Source organism: Erythrolamprus reginae, chromosome 5, assembly GCF_031021105.1.
Source record: "Erythrolamprus reginae isolate rEryReg1 chromosome 5, rEryReg1.hap1, whole genome shotgun sequence".
Taxonomy (NCBI): Eukaryota; Metazoa; Chordata; class Lepidosauria; order Squamata; family Dipsadidae; genus Erythrolamprus; species Erythrolamprus reginae.
The window spans coordinates 94,329,115-94,344,827 of NC_091954.1; the positions used below are offsets into that span (position 1 = coordinate 94,329,115).

General features: G+C 38.1%; 1 protein-coding gene across 2 annotated transcripts in view; it reads left to right on the top strand.

The window, feature by feature from the left end:
• SCHIP1 (schwannomin interacting protein 1) overlaps positions 1 to 15,713 on the top strand; it is a 560,589-nt gene that overhangs the window by 199,456 nt on the left and 345,420 nt on the right. The window lies entirely within an intron of this gene.

The following is a 15,713-nucleotide window of genomic DNA, read 5'->3' on the forward strand; positions in this document are numbered from 1 at the left end:
TTCAACTCCCACAATTCCTCCTCCAGTCAGGCTAGCTCAGAAATGGGAGTTGAGGTCCTCAAGTTTTAAACTTGCCAAGTTTGAATACCTTTGCACCCCAATCCCTAACCCAGAGGTTTTCAAACTCGACAGCTTTAAGACTAGTAGACTTCAACTCCCAGAGTTCCTCCTTCAGTCATGCTAGATGGGATAATTAGAAGGCAAAAATTGCTCCATCTTTGCCATTTTTCATCTGTTTTTTTCACAAAATTGGAGGCATTTTTGCCTTCCCCTGGTCCCCAAGAGCTGTCTGCAGGCTCCCCAGGTCCCTTCCCCACCCCATTTTTGTGAACAATGGGGAAAACGAGGGCATTTTTGCCATTCCTCAGCACCCAGGAGCCTTCTGCAGGCAGGGGAAGGGCTTAAGGAAAGCAAAAATGATTACGTTCGATGTATAATACCCACTGACATTTCCAACCTCTTTTAGGGGAAAAAGGTGCATCTTATACTCTGAAAAATATGGTAAGGAATATTATCTGCCACAGAGAAAGGAGACAGTAAGATGTCTTCTAATTGGTGTTATTCTATCTCTATCTGATCTCATCCATTCCCCCACCCATCTTTTCCTGTTTTGGAATTCAGGTCATGATGTCAAACAAATTCTGGAAACAGCTGTTCCTTGACATGTGGACACCACTGATTTATAAAGCTGCCATATGGGCAAAATAAAAGACTCAGAAATTGAGAACATCAGAATTTTAATGCAATAAAATTACAATTAATTGCAATTGAAATGTTGTAATACAGTTTTTAATGCCAGTATAATGATAAGTTTCATCTTTTCCTTATGGATGTTACCTTTATGCATCTTTATGAAAGATGACAATTATATTAAACATTTCCAGCTATTTTCCACTAATACCTCTGGTGAACAGAACACATATAAAATGAAACTTCTAAGAATGTGTATGTGAGTATTTTGAGTATGTCTGACAAAAAATATTTTGGAAACTTTTGGAAAATATATGTTCTATACATAATATTTTAAATCAATATGAATCAAAAGTATATTAACTAGTACAGTGGTTGAATAGAAACCAGAACTGAAATCTATGGCATATATAGATCTTTAAAAACGTGATGGCTTTTGATGTTACAAATAAATTGCTTTCCAATTCAAATCCTTTCTCTTTATAAATATTTTTCACTTAACAATCAACTGTTCAAACTTAAAACATAATGATTTGGCCAAATTAATCTATTTTGATCCATCTTTTTCAACAAGTCTTACACTGAAGGTATATTTGTCCAAATAATTGGTTTTCTAGCACTGAACAGTTTTATACAGTATTTATATGGATATATTTTCATATATACTGCTACAAGAATGCACTTAAAAGTCTATTTGGTAATAGATAGATAGATAGATAGATAGATAGATAGATAGATAGATAGATAGATAGATAGATAGATAGATAGATAGATAGAATTGAATTTTTATTGGTGTGATTGGACACACAAGGAATTTGTCTTGGTCCATATGCTCTCAGTGTACATAAAAGAAAAAGATACATTTGTCAAGAATCATGTGGTACAACGCTTAATGTTTGTCATAGGGGTCAAATAAGCAATGAAGAAACAATCAATATTAATAAAAATCTTAGGATACAAGCAACAAGTATAATTATATAACTGAACTCAACTTCTGAGTTGCTATTCTTAGTTTGTGAGCTGTGTTTATTCTTCCATACTTCCAGTTGGGATAAAAGCTGAGGATAATCCAAGGTTGACCCAACAAGTATGATCATTGTTGAAACACATTAATAGCTGCAGTTCAACAATGTCTGCAGATTCAAAAGTTCTCAACCCTTACTGTTTTATTACTAACTTCAGCTTTGTATGTAATAAGAATTTAAATTATCAAATGTTCATTCTGTTCATCGCGATGAACATTATGCCACAGAGTTAATCCTGATGATTGTCTATTTGTCTATTTTGGAATTAAGTCTATTAGTAAACAATAAACTAAAATAAAAACCATTATCTAAAATACACTTGGTCCTCAAAACAGCCATAATGGCGATCATAGAACATAATACATATAGAAAGTGGAAAATATGGAGAGGTTAATCTCTTCATAGATAAATTAATATTCTGCGAAACTATTTTTCCTAGGATCTAACCAGAATGCTAAGGACAGATACAAAAAAAAATAAAATTAAACAAGAAGTTATATAGAAATGAAGGATAAAGGAAAGCATACAGACGTTTACAGAAAAGGAGTGGAGCTTGTGACACTTTTTAAATAAATACTTTTGTACAAGCAAAGCCTACTAAATGGGAAGTAAATTTGATACAGAAATGGGTAGGAAATCATAATAGGCAAGCTGACTTTTTAAGTCAGTTTGGTCTGGAAATAGACTGACCAATTTCTCAAAATGTCATTTCTAAAAAATATCAAATGTCATATCCAAGATAAATTTATTGCGCCACCTCTCTTCTTTCCAATTTTCTCTTCCTGCCCTTCTCTTTCCTTCATTTTTGCTGACTGATTAGGAGCAGCGATTCATTGGCCACAGTGGGGAAAAATCCCTTTTTTCCATTTCTGAAGCTGCCATCTTCTGTGGACTTCAAAAATTGTAAAGACATATAATTTTCATAAAGGTATTGACATTACAGTGTCTATAAAATACAGTTTCCCCCAAACGTATCATGGTCCAAAGGTAGCATATCAGCACCATAAACTATCCAGACTTTGACAACATTTTCTGGTGTTCCCTCAAGACCTCATTACTTGTATGAGCATATATATGCTGCTCCAAAAAATAAAGGGAACACTCATATAACACATCCTAGATCTGAATGAATGAAATATTCTCATTGAATACTTTGTTCTGTGCAAAGTTGAATGTGCACAATAGCAGGTGAAATTGATTGTCAATCAGTGTTGCTTCCTAAGTGAACAGTTTGATTTCACAGAAGTTTGATTTACTTGGAGTTATATTGTGTTGTTTAAGTGTTCCCTTTATTTTTTTTGAGCAGTGTGTATATATATATATACAGTGATCCCCGAGTTTCGCAATCTCGATCTTTGCGAAACGCTATATCGCGATTTTTCCACCCGATGACGTCACTCCCTTCCTTTCTCATCTTTCTTTCTCTCTCTCTTTCTCTATCTTGCTTCTTCCTCTCATACTCTCTTCCTCCCTCTCTCATCTCTTTCTTTCCTTCTCTCTCTTTCTCTATCTCTCCCCCTCTTGCTCTCGAGCGGCAAGCGAGCAGCCGGGCGGGCGGGCGAACGGGCAAGCGAGCAGCCGGGCGGGCGGGCGGGCGAACGGGCAAGCGGAGTGGGCGGGCGGGCGAACGGGCAAGCGGAGTGGCCAGGCGGGCGGGCGAACGGGCAAGCGGAGCGGCCGGGCGGCCGGGCGAACGGGCAAGCGGAGCAGCCGGGCGGGCGGGTGAACGGGCAAGCGAGCAGCCGGGCGGGCGGGTGAACGGGCAAGCGGCAAGCGATCTTGGGGTTTCCCCTTTGCCTGGGCGGCGGGAAGACCCAGGGAAGGTTCCTTCGGCCGCCCAACAGCTGATCTGCTCCGCAGCGCGGCAGCAGCGAGGAGCCGAAGATGGGGTTTCTCCGTTGCCTGGGCAACGGGGAAACCCCATCTTCGGCTCCTGGCTGCTGCCGCGCTGCAGAGCAGATCAGCTGTTGGGCGGCCGAAGGAACCTTCCCTGGGTCTTCCCCGCCGCCCACACGCAAACTCCACCATCTGCGCATGTGCGGCCATGAAAAAAAAGGGCGCGCATGCGCAGATGGTGTTTTACTTCCGCACCGCTATATCGCGACAAATCGAGTTTTGCGAGGGGTCTTGGAACGGAACCCTCGCGAAACTCGGGGGATCACTGTATATATATATATATATACACAAAGGCAAAATCCACAACAGAATAACAGCCACCCCGAGTCTACGGAGAGAGGCGGCCTACAAATCTAATAAATAAATAAGTAAGTAAACAAACAAACAAACAAACATATACTGAAGAGCATTTGTGGTCCATGGACAGTCATAGCTATGAATTTAAAAAGATAGATAAGTTCATCTTACATAATAATGGACCTTCTGTCAGTTTTAAAATTTAAATGTAAAATGATGCCAAACTCCATTTTCTTGGATATCCCAAAATATAGCTATAAAATTTCCTTTCCCAATCTTTCCAGAATAGAATGACAGAGTTGCAACGGACCTTGGTGATCTTCTAGTACAGAGGTAGGTAGAGTTGGCTCTTCTCTGACTTGTGGACTTCAACTCCCAGAATTCCTGAGCCAACTATGCTAGCTGAGTAATCCTGGGAATTGAAGTCTACATGCCATAGAAGAGCCAACTTTGCCTACCCCTGTTCTAGTCCAACTCCTTTTTCAAGCAGGAAATCCTATACCATTTCATCCAATGTTAGAACATTCACAACTTCTGGAGACAAATTGTTCCACTGATTAATTATTGTAACTGTCAGGAAAAGTTCTAGGTTTATTTTTCTCTTTGATTTGTTTCCATCCATCCTTTCTTAGTCTCCAAAAGTTGCTTTGGAAAACTGCTTGGCTGTCTCATAAAGAACAGGGCTGTTTTGTTTTTGTTTTGTTTTGTTTTGTTTTGTTAAAAACAAGTGGCTCAGTGGTGGTGGGGGTCACATGTTAACCACATAAATCGTGATGGCCGTTAGTTTCCCTTCTTTCTTTTCTTTTTTGTCATTTTCTGTGTATCTTTAGGCTGTCTGTTAAAGGAAGTTCTGATTTTTGTAATTTGTATATCAGCCTTTACATTTGATATGCTTCCTTCTGGTCATATTATAATTCCATTTTAAGATGTTGGTACGACATCCTTTAATCACTTGAAATTGTTTTCTCAACTTTAGTTAACTTTTTTCAGGTACCAAGTATTTTATGAATAACTGACTATTCAACATGATGAATGTAAAGACAAGAGAGAAATACCTTAATAATTTCTTTTAACTGATAGGCATTTGAATTGTGTATTAGAGTGGATGTTTTTACCCTTTCAAAGTAGAAAACTTCATTATCTTGTACTATCCAGAATTAAACATATTATTTATCAGATTGCTCACATTTGTGTCATATTTGTATATTCTGTTGTGAGTCTCTTGATTTGGGTTCCTGCAGTGAGCTCACATTGTTGGTATAAGTGATTCATCCTCATTGTGTAACCCACAGAATTGTATTATGTCAGTAACTTTGAAGTGGAATTGCAATTTAAAAAGAGACTATAATGCACATATTGCTGAATGTAATTAAACAGTTATTAAAAACTGCTAAGCTTCATCAGATCTCTTATTTTGTAATGTTTAATTAGCATAAGCAATAATTATGTTAAATTCTATTTTCTTGGTAAATGCTAAGCCCTTGAGCATTGCATCCGGAATCTAGCAATGTATGGCTATTGTTTAAATCAGGTCTCTATCACTGTTGTTTTGATTGTTCCTTTAATGAACTATATCATAAACTTTAAATTGAAACCAGTATTTAACAGACTCTGATAATAAATATATTTAATTTCCAATTAAAAAGTACTATATTCCAGATCCATCTTTTCCCCTTGGTTCCCTCCATATTCATTAGACTACAAGTCTATCTTCTATAAAAAGTCCCTAAATCTAAAAAATATTCAAATTACACATGAATTCACACTCCCTGAGACCATCGTCTGTAACCTGTCCTTAAATACCACACTCTGCTTCCTTTAATGTGGAACTGGATTAACTAGTAACTAACAACACTAGACTCAACAACTGCCTTGATCTCGTTTTTTGAACAGTTCGAACACAATTTATGAACTACAAATAAAAGAGCCCTTTTCTAACAGTCATAGCATAATTAACTTTTGTCTCAATATACACCCTTACAAAAATCAGCATAATGAGGGAATACCCAAATATAACTTTTAAAAAGCCAACTATGATCTCATACACACTGACCTCTCCTCTGTTGATTGGCAAATTCTATTCACTGATTGAAATACTGCAGAAGACCATAATAACATTTTTCTGCTTGTAGTCAAAAGAATCATTCAACTATACCTACTACTGACCCCATAACCAAGAAAAATAAATTACCAATAACAATAAAAAAGCTCCAATCCAAAAAAAAATTCTGGCGAAAAAACAAAACTGGCTACTTAGCTAACTTTAAAAATCACTACAAAAACTTATGCCACCAGATATGGACTGAATGTACCAATTATCACATCAATCAAAAAGGAAAACCTTCTATACATCAATTCCACTCACACCTTATTTAATTTTGTAAACAACCAACTTAAAGACTCAAGATCCCTCTCACTTCTAAAAAGATCTAGCAGTAATGACTGTAATGTAATGATGAAACCACTAAAATCAACCTTTTTTACACATTCTTCGGCATTCTTGTAAACAGCAATGGATCATGCGCAGTATTATAATGATGTCACACAAATCAACTTTACTGAATAAAATGTTGAAAAAGCACTACGCAGCCTAAAACCATCTCTATCTATTGGACCTGATGGACTTTGTGCCTACTTCTTAAAAAAGCTTTCCTCTTCCTTAACAGAACCTCTAAGCATAATCTTTAAAATATCTTTCTCATGTACTCAAAATCATCATATATATATATATATAAAACATGTGACACATACAGATAGAATTGTCGGCTATCAATAAAATTAGCTGCCTTGGAAATGGCCCTGGATTGGGCCGAGAGGCAAATAAAGAGCTGTGATGTTCCTTCAATACACCAGGGTGATTCGACACAAAAATATGTAACCCTTCCCTGGTGAAGAGCTGAAGGGATTGGATACTGTAGCCTAGAGGATAATTCTCTGCCTTACAAGGCAAAGGTTGCAAGTTCACATCCCAGTGGGTATGGCTAGCTGATGAGCCCAAAATAAGGCCAAAATAGATCTATCCTAGTCTCCCTTAATTTTCAAATTCAGCAAAAAAAACATGTGACATATATATGTGTGTGTGTTTATACTTTTATTATAATCTTATATATGCTTGACAAATAATAATAAATAAAATAATAAAGTCCCAATTCACAATCCAGCATGGCGATTACAGCCCAGTTTACCTGGGAGAACAAAAACTGCCCTATATAAAATGGTATTTGCTCTACACTGGATACTTCTTCTAAACCTTCCTTTCCCAAGAGATACAATATTTGTATACAGCAAGTGGATGTTGCTTTAAAAAAGGAAAGGGAGAGTTGCAGCAAGGATGAGAATTTGATTACAATCTAGTAAAAAGCACTAATGGCAATAAATGAGCCTTTGGGATTTGCCACTTTGATGGCACCTTTTATGAAAATCAAGCCAAAAACTTTCTCTTTCACCAACCATATCCTCACATGCTATTATGAATTTGTAGGTCTAACTTTTCTTTTCTGGAAAAGACATTTTAAATTACACTATTGCATTTTTCATCACACTTGGCAGTCTATATGATAATTTGTGATAACAGGCATGAAATATGAGCAGATGCAGATATGGTAAATGCGGTAAGACACTCATCACTTAGACTGCTATATTTATGGAACTATTTAAAAAAGCATTCACATTCTATAGGTTTATTAAAATAGGCATCTATTCCAAATGACATGATCTTTCAATTTCATGGCAAAGCTTTTTCAGATTGTTTAGGTAAATTATAATATTCAGTATATGCCAAAGATGCTTGCTTTTACTGTTCTCATAAATTTAATACTACATGAATTTTAATGTTTTCCTATTCCTTCCATCGCTTTTTTGAGGCTTGAAACTCGCTTTACAAAGAACAGGTTGATGGATCAATTGTAAGCAGAGAAGAAAATAAATTTAAAATGTAGGACCAAAAAGGAGGCTACATCAACATTGGCTGAAACAATGATGTCACATGATAAATTTTCATGATAGTTTAGTTCTCCTGCAATGCCTTTAGATAATATATTAAGAAAAAGAATCTTTGATCAAAAGTCATTCAGAAAAGTATTGCAAATGGTTTATAATTCCACTTGTTGAAATTTAGGAAGAAGGATGTTAATAGGTAGGCAAGTTGGCACATTAAAATATAACTAATAATCTTTCAAATAACTTGAATTCATACCTAGTAATGCTGGATATTGCCAATCTGCATTTCCAACTGGGCAACATCAACTTATTGATTTATTATCTTGATTTATTTATCTTGATTTTTTTTCTTGTTCTGAAGTTTTTAACTCTTGGATAGGCCACCTAGACTCTCCTGATGAAATATCAACCAATCTACCATATTGCTAAGAAAAAAAATACCATATTTTTTACATTATAAGATGCACACACACCACCAAAGTGGGCGGAAATGTCTGTGTATCTTATAGAGAAAATATTGTGGGGGAGGAAGGTTGGTGCCTTTCACTACTGCCACCATCTGTCACCACTGCTGCCGTTCACTGCCACTGGGGAATGCTGGAGCCTTTGTTTCTGAGCAGCTGACTGGCAGTTGGATTGACCTCTCAGAATCACGCTGATGAGCCATCCTTGGTGGCGGGCATCACCATCACTGATTTCCACCACTGTTTGCTAGCGGTGCAAACAGCAGTGGCAATTGGCGGCAGCATCAATGGTAATCAGTGGCAGCAATTAATTAATTAATTAATTAATTAATTTATTTATTTATTTTATTTATTCAATTTTTATGCCGCCCTTCTCCTTAGACTCAGGGCAGCTTACAACATGTTAGCAATAGCATTTTTTTTTTAACAGAGTCAGCATATTGCCCCCACAATCCGGGTCCTCATTTTACCCACCTCGGAAGGATGGAAGACTGAGTCAACCTTGAGCCAGTGATGAGATTTGAACTGCTGACCTACAGATCTACAGTCAGCTTCAGTGGCCTGCAGTACAGCACTCTACCTGCTGCACCACCCCAGCTCTTTTAGATTTGTATTTTATTTATTTATTAGATTTGTTGATTCCAGAGGGTCGCGGCCAGCACAGAGAAGGCTTTTCCCCTGGGTCCCGCCATATGACATTGTTTCGTTGATGGGACCCAGAGAAGGCCAACTCTGTGGGACCTTATCAGTCACTTGGATTCATGCGGCAGAAGGCGGTCTCGGAGATATTCTGGTCCGATGCCATGAAGGGCTTTATAGGTCATAATCAACACTTTGAATTGTGACCAGAAACTGATTGGCAACCAATGCAGACTGCGGAGTGTTGGTGTAACATGTTCATAACTAGGGAAGCCCATGATTGCTCTCGCAGCTGCATTCTGCATGATCTGTAGTTTCCGAACACTCTTCAAAGGTAGCCCCATGTAGAGAGTGTTACAGTAGTCGAGCCTCGAGATGATGAGGGCATGAGTGACTGTGAGCAGTGGCTCCCGGTCCAGATAGGGCTGCAACTGGTGCACCAGTCGAACCTGGGCCAACGCCCCCCCTCACCACAGTTGAAAGATGGTTCTCTAATGTAAGCTGTGGATCGAGGAGGACGCCCAAGATGCGGACCCTCTCTGAGGGGGTCAGTAATTCCCCCCCAGGTTAATGGATGGACAGATGGAATTGTCCTTGAGAGGCAAAACCCAGGGCCACTCCGTCTTATCAATTTGTGGTGGTAATCATCAATGGCAGTGAATGGCAAATGGAGAATGGCAGCAATAATTGGTGGTGGCGCTAGGTTGCAGCAAATGGTGATCTGTAGAGGCAAACAGCAGCATTTATAGGCAGCAGCAGTGATAGGCGGTAATGATGCCCACTGTGTAGAACAGCTGTTTGGATGGATCCCAGAATGTCAATCCAACTGCCAATCAGCTGCTTGACAGTGAAGACTCCAGCATTCTCCAACAGTGGCAGCAGCTCATCTCTGTTGACCAGAACCCTGATGAGCTATGGGCTTGGGCTGCGATAAGATGCTGAAACTGACCAGGCTGTTTGCAATTTGCTGCAAAGACATAGATAAATACTAGATGGATGCTGGGAGGCAGATTTTTCTTCTTCTTTTCCTCCCCCAAAACTAACGTGCATCTTATGGTCCAATGCATCTTATAGTCAGAGGTAGGCCGCTCAGGTGGAACCCTGATGTATGCTCACCCCCATGGGTCTGAGTGCTAGTGGAGTCCAGCGCAATTCTGCTACTGCACATGGGCAGATAGCGAAATCGTGCGTGGACACACAGATACACCCGTGTTTCGGCACAGTAACATCATTCTTTCATAGAAACATAGAAACATAGAAACATAGAAGACTGACGGCAGAAAAAGACCTCTTGGTCCATCTAGTCTGCCCTTTTACTATTTCCTGTATTTTATCTTAGGATGGATATATGTTTATCCCAGGCATGTTTAAATTCAGTTACTGTGGATTTCCCAACCACGTCTGCTGGAAGTTTGTTCCAAGGATCTACTACTCTTTCAGTAAAATAATATTTTCTCATGTTGCCCTTGATCTTTCCCCCAACTAACTTCAGATTGTGTCCCCTTGTTCTTGTGTTCACTTTCCTGTTAAAAACACTTCCCTCCTGAACCCTATTTAACCCTTTAACATATTTAAATGTTTCGATCATGTCCCCCCTTTTCCTTCTGTCTTCCAGACTATACAGATTGAGTTCATTCAGTCTTTCCTGATACGTTTTATACTTAAGACCTTCCACCATTCTTGTAGCCCGTCTTTGGACCCGTTCAATTTTGTCAATATCTTTTTGTAGGTGAGGTCTCCAGAACTGAACACTGTACTCCAAATGTGGTCTCACCAGCGCTCTATATAAGGGGATCACAATCTCCCTCTTCCTGCTTGTTATACCCCTAGCTATGCAGCCAAGCATCCTACTTGCCTTTCCTACCGCCCGACCACACTGTTCACCCATTTTGAGACTGTCAGAAATCTCTACCCCTAAATCCTTCTCTTCTGAAGTTTTTGCTAACACAGAACTGCCAATGCAATACTCAGATTTAGGATTCCTTTTCCCCAAGTGCATTATTTTACATTTGGAAACATTAAACTGCAGTTTCCATTGCTTTGACCATTTATCTAGTAACGCTAAATCATTTACCATATTACAGACCCCTCCAGGAATATCAACCCTATTGCACACTTTAGAGTGATCGGCAAATAGGCAAACCTTCCCTACCAAACCTTCCCCTATGTCACTCACAAACATATTAAAAAGAATAGGACCCAGAACAGACCCTTGTGGCACACCGCTTGTAACCTGACTCTGCTCAGAATACTCTTTTCCTCTCCCTGCCTAAATTGGCCCTGGCTCACATTCCCCATAGAAGAAACTGAAAGCCAAGCAAACATTGAGCAGAAAAAAAAGGGGGAAAACAGCTAATTCATCTAATTATGTCAATAAAGGAACAGATTTCTAGATCCAAGAAGTTGTCTTTAGCTTCTTGTGTATTAACAGTTCAATGATCCCAGATGAATTTATTCAGAAATGTAATAGATCAATTCCCACCCACCCCCATTTTAAGTTAGTCCCTTTTGGGGAAGGATTAGAAAAAGGGGGGAAATCATTATCTAGGCTCAACTACTGTAACGCTCTCTACATGGGGCTACCTTTGAAAAGTGTTCGGAAACTTCAGATCGTGCAGAATGCAGCTGCGAGAGCAATCATGGGCTTCTCCAAATATGCCCATGTTACACCAACACTCCGAAGTCTGCATTGGTTGCTGATCAGTTTCCGGTCACAATTCAAAGTGTTGGTTATGACCTATAAATCCCTTCATGGCACCGGACCAGATTATCTCAGGGACCGCCTTCTGCCACATGAATCCCAGCGACCAGTTAGGTCCCACAGAGTGGGTCTTCTCCGGATCCCGTCAACTAAACAATGTCGCTTGACGGGAACCAGGGGAAGAGCCTTCTCTGTGGCGGCCCCGGCCCTCTGGAACCAACTCCCCCCAGAGATTAGAATTGCCCCCACCCTCCTCGCCTTTCGTAAGCTGCTTAAAACCCACCTCTGCCACCAGGCATGGGGGAATTGAGATGCTCTTTCCCCCTAGGCCTTTACAATTTTATGCTTGGTGTGTCTGTATGTATGTTTTGTTTTTATAATAATGGGGTTCTTTAACTGTTTTGAGTATTGGATTATTATTATATGCTGTTTTATTACTGTTGTTAGCCGCCCCAAGTCTGCGGAGAGGGGCAGCATACAAATCCAATAAATAAATAAATCTTAAGAGACTGTGGCAATTTGAATTATATTCAATAATGTATCAGCTCTTATTTTCTCCTCCTTTTTAAAATATTCTTTTAGTCTTTATTTTATTTATTAAATTGTGATATCACTCATCTCACTGTCCAAACCAACTCTAGGCAGTTCACAATATTATAAAAATATAATATATACAATTTTTTAAAACATTTTAAAAATTAGTATAAGTAGTCATTATCAGCAATTTTATAAGATATAGCATCTGTTGCAATTCGATTCACTGTTGATAATAATTGGGGTCAGATGTTATTTAATTAAACTTTATCCATGCATCCTTTCAAGGCAAATCTATCGTAAGGACATTTTTGAGGTGCTATTTTAGAACAGTAAAATGCAGTTACTTCAAATAGCAATATAAAAAAATTAAAGTAATAGCCTTTCTTCAAAAAGCCAACTGTCATATCCAGATTTTTAAAATCTCTTTTAAAAGAATTAACTGAGAATACACATGCCCATTATAATGGTATCCAAAAGGTTTATTTTTCTATCAGCACCAGCCTAAAGATACATATGGGAACAGAGCTACTGGGGCAGATTTTGGAGCCAAGCAGATTCACATAATGCTAGTGGATCTTCAAATAACCTGCTTCCAATTTATTTATGGCTTTTGAATCTGGGTCCAGTAGAAGTCATAATTTGTCCTCCTTTTGATGTCCTGCTTATGGTTGGGAGCAGTAATGCTAACAGCCAAAGAAAAATGTAACGTTGGCCAAACTAAACCAGGTCAGAGCCAGATTAACCAGTCAATCAATCTGTCAGATTAAAATAATGCACACAGAAGACCCAAAAGCAAGGCTGAATCACAGAAAGCAGTGCCACATAGTAATTCCTGTGCAAGCAAAGAATTACTCATGATAAACCCAATAACTGCAATTTCTAAAAAGAGAAATGTGTAAAATAGTGTAAAACAGTGTTTCCCAACCTTGGCAACTTGAAGATATTTGGACTTCAACTCCCAGAATTCCCCAGCCAGCAAATGCTGGCTGGGGAATTCTGGGAGTTGAAGTCCAGATATCTTCAAGTTGCCAAGGTTGGGAAACACTGGTATAAAAAACATTTACTCTGGAACCTAGACATTGATTCTTACTGTGGGGAGTTTTCTAATCTTCTACCACAAGGGTGTCTGCCTCCATCTTGCCTTGCATTCCTCCATTCTCTGGCAAAGATCAGAAGAAGGAAGGAAAAAGGTCAGCATTTTTCTTCAAAACCAGTTCATTCTCCCCCAAAACATTGCTTGGTCCAACATACTCAATTATATCTTCCCTTTTTACAGTTATTCCACCTCAGGATATTTCTGAGCTAAGTGTGACAGTTGTCCCTTCACCGGGAGTAAAGCCTTAATTAATGTCAGTTTTAAATCTCCATTCAGTTTTGTTAACTTGTAGGATTTTAAACTTTTTGATATTAAATTTTAGTGTGCCCTCCTCCTCCTCTTTTTGCATTTCCTTCATGTCTCCTCACAATTAAGTCCGGGATACCTATTCATATTTGGCAACCTTTCTTGGATTAGAAAAGAGACAGATTACACATATTTATATGCATTGCTTTCAAATATTTACTTCAGAAATTATTCTGGTTTAATTCCAATTCCAACAGTTTAGAAACTGTTTCCACTTAATCACGTAATTTCTTACTCCTTCTGCCTTTTAAACAGCAGCAAGATAATTGTAGATATGATTCTTCAAAAATGGTGGGCTTATTCCTTATAGAAAGAAAAATATCACTCGTTATTTCCCCAAAAAATCAAATTCAACACCTGTTCATTATTATATACTGACAATGTCTTCCTCACACAGGAATTTGTGTATACGCAGTGGGGGGAGGGGGCGGGAAGCACAGTACATTTACCTCAATACAAAGCTTCCTTAAACTGTCATTTAATTTTGCTCTGGTTTTTGTAAATGTACCAGCATTACCTTTTAAAAGAAGCCTGATTTAATTTTTCTATTGGGAGATAAAAGGTTTAGAAGTTGGTAGCAAATGGAAAGCATATATTCATTTTATTGCTTTAAGATACTTAATGTGAATTCTTAGAGATCTTGTATGAAGGAAAATAATTGTACGGAGGAAAATAATTTTCTGTAATCTGACTCCATTTTCATAAACACTCAGTTTAGTGAAGAATATCATACTGAACAAGTAGAACAAGTGGAAATAAAGCCGATTAGACCTGTGCACAACAAGTAGAACAAGTGGAAATAAAGCCGATTAGACCTGTTTTCATTCAAGCAAATATCTAACTCATGTTGCTTTCCCTTTCGCTAAACCAGGCATGGGCGTGGCCAGCACATGTCATATCTGGACTGTGGGCCGGGAGTTTGACAACCCAGATATAGGTACATGATGTAGTAGCCTAGGATGAATCTTTCTGTTGAAAAATAACATTGGGAAGCTGAAAACTGTTAGAAACATAGGTGTTCATATGAACTCACTATGTGAAATGTGAAAATACTGTATTCCGGCAGTATTAAGAACAACTGATGTCCTAAACACAACCCAATAGAGGTATCCATCCACTTTTCCAATAAGACTAATAAGACATTAAATTCAGTGCTTAAAAATAAAATAAGCGCCCTGAGTTGCTTCGAGAAGGGCGGCATAGAAATAGATAGATAGATAGATAGATAGATAGATAGATAGATAGATAGATGGATGGATGGATGGATGGATGGATGGATGGATGGATGGTAGCTTGGTAGCTTGGTAGGTAGGCAGGCAGATGTGCTAAAACTACAATAAATTAAAATGTTCGATTTGTTACTAAGTCAGACCCCATAGTTATATTAAATATAAATTAGAGTTTTTAAAAAGATTTCTTGAGCATTAAATAGCACTAAAAATATAAACAAATATCTTAAAACTAGGCCAACAGAAAAAATGCAAGTTTTCTACTTTTTTCAATGAATGTATTTAAATTGTTGTAAGGGGGAAAGGGAAATTCAGACATTTATTGAAAACTATTTTAATCCTCCTTCTAATGTTTATAAAGCAAAATAAGATCTGACATAAAATATACTGAAATTACATGACCTTAAGGGCAAATTTTTCAATTCTGAAAATCCTTCAAAGCAAACTCTTAAACTTTAGTTACTCACCATGCCAAAGAAAATATGTTTAACAATGCAAATGAAAATCAAACTAGTCAGATAAGAACAATTATTACTAATTCTGGTAAAGTGGAAAGAGTTAGGGGCATGATAGCTATGGACTAATACTCTGTGGTCTCCTCCTTCATTTGGTATCTTTAGGGACTTGGTGTCCTGAGCAAATACTTATTTTGCTTAATGGTTGATCCAAAACTGAAATATTGTAAAAACTAAGCTTCATATGCAACTGCAACTTTTCCTTAGCTTTATTGCTTCAGGTTTAAAATGAGGAATGCATTTATGAGTGATCATCCACATATGTGAAGAATGTGTAGATGGAGAATGTACAGAGGAATTTAGCAAACACACAAAACAGATTAAAACAGATTAATTAACAGATTTTTTTTAGGACAGAAAATAATAGATCACTGGTCAT